General features: G+C 35.5%; 1 pseudogene across 1 annotated transcript in view; it reads left to right on the forward strand.

Annotated features, from left to right (window-relative positions):
* The window catches only part of LOC101292394, a 1,325,780-nt pseudogene that overhangs the window by 371,460 nt on the left and 949,190 nt on the right, over positions 1 to 5,130 (forward strand). Inside the window, exons 59-60 of the transcript XR_184374.1 lie at positions 3,891 to 3,948; positions 4,062 to 4,339. The product of XR_184374.1 is annotated as an uncharacterized LOC101292394 (transcript). The remainder of the gene's footprint in view (positions 1 to 3,890; positions 3,949 to 4,061; positions 4,340 to 5,130) is intronic.

The following is a 5,130-nucleotide window of genomic DNA, read 5'->3' on the forward strand; positions in this document are numbered from 1 at the left end:
ATTATGACATATATAGGCTTTGACATGACAAATTAAGACGTCATGGTCATGGTATGATGATCCGTATATTGAAAATAAAAATATCACATGGACATCCATTATTTTGAGTGAAAAGAAGCAAGAATCAAAAGAATATGGTTGAAGAGGCATATTGCTACTTGTATAAAAATGCCGCCGCTCCCCCTAGGCAGCTCTGGGACATTTTTGATGCATATATTGGTGCAATCGTTCCTATTATGCTTCTCAAGTCAATTATGACTTTATGGCTAAACCAAAATCTTCATTGGTATGGTTACTTCTGAAAGCCAATTAATCACTCATTTTGTTAAGCCTATTTCTTTGAAAAATTAGGATTGAGACCATCCTATGCAAAGGACACATGTATTCTCATATATAATGTTCTAAATTACATTGAATCCAAAGGGATTTTGTAGACATATTCAACCAACTTGTGGACATATTTGATATTTTATGGTGTTGGTTGACGTGCATACACGCTGGTCACGTGTCGCACTATCGTCTACTAGTTATATATGCTGCTTATAATATAACTTCTAGCACAAATTATATATTGGGCTCACTACCCATATCATCCCATTCAGTCAATTCGACTTGATAATGCTAGAGAGTTCATATCGATAATTTTCGATGACTATTGTACATTATGATGGAATGATGTTTGATATCATGTTCCCATGTACATGCCCAAATGGTCTCGCGGAAAGTTACAAGTAAATGACTACGATAGTAGCCCAAATTTTGGTAATGCGTACCAATTTTTCCACTTGGGTTATGCGATTGCATGCAGCTATATTAATTCATCTACGAACCATCACCACTTAACCTATTTATGCGTTAAAGCTAGTGACTTACGCATTTATGTGCCAAAATTGTGCAGCCACGACACACTATGATGGGTTCTTAGACATGAATAAGTATTTATGTTGGATATCAGTCTCCAACTATAGTCCGCTTTATTGAAACCTTGACAGGCGATCTCTTTACCGCTATATTTGCGGAATGTCACTTTGATGAGACAATCTTCCCGTCGTTAGGGGGAGATAAGAACAAGAATGTTCAAAGATAACGACATAACGACAGGAAATTGTCGTGATTTATCCCCACTTTGTCTCATCATGATCCCCAAAACCGCACAATATTGAAGTGCGTAGAATAATTGATCTTCATAATGTAGCAGATTCGATGCCTGATGCGTTTTGCAATATTAAAGTGACGAGATCATAATATAAATGCTGCAAACATGTCTGTAAGGATTGATATCTTATCAAGAAGACATGGCGCCACCTAATGAAATTGGTGTCGACGCCGCCGCCATGGTTGGTAGCATAGTGACGCCATAATGTGGCATAATGGTGTCACAGGCTGTGGCTCCCTAAGGAAAAGAGGGAGGCCCTATAGGTTCAATGAATACTCGGCCAAAGGAGTGAGCGAGTTTGGCACAATTTGATCCGTTGATCATTGATACTCAAATCCGTCTCATGTGAATATTTATGAATTATGGTTATCATTGGAGGACGCCTCAATGTTAGAACCAATTCTTGTGTCATTATGAATGACAGGCTATGATATCTTTAGAATGATTCAGGAAACTACAAGGCCTAACACCATTATAATTTCTATTTCTTGAGAGGGACAATTTTCTTCAGCATGCATGCATGTATTTATAACATTAATTCTACATTTGTTTCATTTCCATTATTTCCATTATCTTCAGCTAATAGAGACAAATAACAATTTGTGGTTCACATATTCAAGTTTTGATTATTTAGTTTGAGTTGGACAGATAGAATAACAAAATTAACCTTAAACATAAGACCGAAGTATGTCCACAGACTAATGTCAATATAACATAAAACATGATATAGAATGTAAATATTATTAATTTATGAACCAAAATTGAAAACTTCAAAATACATGGATCTAAATTATAGTAATATGATTCTAGCTACGTGCAATTATTATTCTTTTCTTGTAATCACTTGGTAAGAAAGTCGAATTTCCCCGCATCATTCCACAAGTAGATAAGTAAATTAGTAAAGTAATTAAATATAAACATTGTTGTTGATATCTTGTTTTTGTTTAGTGGAAAATGCCCATGAACAAGTCCAACTGCTATGTACATCCATGGCATGTCCTACTGATCGACTCGTATTTCTTGTTACAGGCTAGGTATATATGCAGCCAATTAAGTTCGAGTGACTTGCATGCATGGACTTAGTTCTGATATATTCTGAGCTCTTCCAAGTCTCCTAATATTCCAAGAAGGTCTCGTATAATCATCTTCATGGTGTGGCTGAGCAATTTTTATGATATTCATGTCAACTATACCCCCACATTTACAATCAGTTCAGAAATTAAGTCTTTTCGTGCTACACATATTCAAACTTTATTTGTTTTGGGAAAACTAATGTTACAAAGAAAGTTTGATTGAGTTGAAGAGAATAGCGAAATTAACTAATTTTGTACATGAGAAGAATGTCAACACATTAATGCCAATTAATATAACCAAAAATGACTGCAAACATTGTTGATTTTATGAACCAAAATTGCAAAAATCAAAATACATTGATCTAAATTGTAAAGCAAATGAAGTAACAAAAGATGCATTATTTGCTAATTGGTGCGTCGTAGAATACATGTTTTGTTATAATTTAGGGTTTAGGCAGTATGTCCCCTCTTTTGTATACTTTGGTTTCATTAATAGTTATGGCCTACCTTACAAAAAAAAAACAATTATAATATAATTTGCTTCTACGCGTTTATTTTTCCTTTGTCATTTGATAAGAAAGTCGACTTTAGACGCATTTTTTCACATTTTGATAGGTAAAGCAAATATAAACATTGTTGTCGATGATATCTTGTTTGTTCGGTGGAAAAATGCTCATGAATAAGTCCAGTTTCTATGTACATCCAAGTCCTACTGACTTGTATTTCTTGAACAGGCATATATGCAGCCGAGTTGAAGTAACTTGCAAGCATGGTCCTTGATAGATATGAGATTCTGAGCTCTTCCAAGTCTCCTAATATTCCAAGAAGGTTTTTGTCGCTCTGATACAATGTTAAAACTCACGGTGATAAAGAAAGAAGAAGAAGAATAGCTTTAGATTAAGGCTAAGTGATACTGACGAAAATGAAACTCAAACTTCAGGAAGAATTATGCAGAATCATGATTTTTTCTTAAGAGGGTCCGAGTTTAACAATAGAGAACTAAGTTTACATCATTTTTATCGACAAACTTATTAAATTTCATTCAATGTCAATAACGATTTCTTTATGTGGACTTATGTTAGGCTCGTGGAAATATAATTGAAAAGCGATGAAGAATTAAGCCATAGTAGTCTTGCTGCATATATAACCCTGCATTACATTACATCCAGCATTTACAATACATTTTAGTGGCCATGAGGTAGTTTGGGATTGGCTCCACGTCTTTTTCAGCCTTTCCGTCCTCATATATGTAAATAAACTAACTATAAATATATCGATAAACGGAGAGATGGACATTCACACATAGAAAGAGCATGCAGGGTGGAGGCCTGGTAGCGACCAGAGTACCAGTCTCTGTTGCTTGCTAGACCAACAGTACCAGCCGCCACGATCGCACCACGTACATCCTCGCCGGCGACATAGATCGATTGATCATGGCAGCTGGAGGGACAACGTTGGAGTACACACCGACATGGGTGGTGGCTTTTGTGTGTTCTGTTTTAGTCTTCATATCTTTAGTTGTCGAGAAATTACTTCACTGCACTGGCAAGGCATGTCTACCTCCATCTCGTAGCTCCACCGTACCGCTCTCAAATTAGTCTCTATGATCGATCTCTAGCTATATATGTACGTTTAACTATGTTTTCCTTCACGTCGTATAGTATCTCAAGAGAAAGAAGCAGATACCTCTCTTCGAGGCCTTGCAGAAGATCAAAGAAGGTGCTCCTCTCAATCTTTTATTTCTTTTCTCTCTTTTTTTCTTTTTTGATCGGTCTGAATTAAGAGTTTAGTTAATCAGTTAGACAGTTACGATGATTGATTGTGATATGCAGAGTTGATGCTTTTGGGGTTTATATCACTCCTGCTGACGGTGTTCCAAGGACCTATAGAAAAGTTCTGCATATCAAAGAAACATGCCAGTCATTGGCTGCCTTGTAAGGAAGAAGAGTCGGAGTCAACGTCAACGACTGCCCATTTCCAGACCAGCAGCTTCTTCACTAGTAACCATTATTCTCGGCATCTGCTGCTTTTTCCAGCCAGGACTGCCCGCCGCCTTCTTGCAGATGACGCCGAGACCTCTAAATCCGGTTCCACCGGCACGTGTCCAGAGGTAGCTAATTTTCATTTTCAATATTTTTGTTGTGCAATTATCAGTATTATACTATTATTTAACCAACTTGATCCATTATTGAATTTTTTTTGTCTTGATTTTAAATAGTAGCCAACCGGAAACGATCTTTTACGTGAGGGTTAGACGTCGTCACATCTATCACTGTTTGAGAAATTAATCAGCTTGACGTTTCAAATTAAGTGTCAAGAATCAAGATTCGAGCTCATAAGGCAAAACTGAAACAAAATAATTTATATATTATAGGAAGGGGTTCTAATCTGGACCATTTGATCATTTAGTTGAGGATTTTTCCTTTAATGATTTATTACACCCATTTTTAAATTACATTTTCTATCTCAATCGTTTAGTTTTTAGATCTATATATAATTAGATCATTTCTACAAATTTTTAACAAAATTGATGATCGTTAAAGAATCAAACTAATTCAAATTAATAGACGATCCAAATTTGTCAAACATGAGCCGTTCAAATTTGCAATAAAAAAATCACATTTATGAATACCTTAACGAATTTCAAATTAGATGAAAATTTGTAAAATTGATCTATTCATATATATATCTACAAACTACACGGTTGAGATGTGAATATGTAATCGAAAACGGGGTGAAACGAAAAAGTCTTTAACTAGTCCTCATTAGAACCACTACTCCCATATATTATAAACTTTATTTTTCTTAATTTTTTGTTCTCGCCTAATAACTTGGAATATCGACGTAAATTTTAGTTCTGAATACCGATCTGATTAATTTATGTAGGGGACGGTACCATTG

The sequence above is a fragment of the Fragaria vesca genome, linkage group LG3 (genome assembly GCF_000184155.1).
Source record: "Fragaria vesca subsp. vesca linkage group LG3, FraVesHawaii_1.0, whole genome shotgun sequence".
In the NCBI taxonomy this organism is placed as follows: Eukaryota; Viridiplantae; Streptophyta; class Magnoliopsida; order Rosales; family Rosaceae; genus Fragaria; species Fragaria vesca.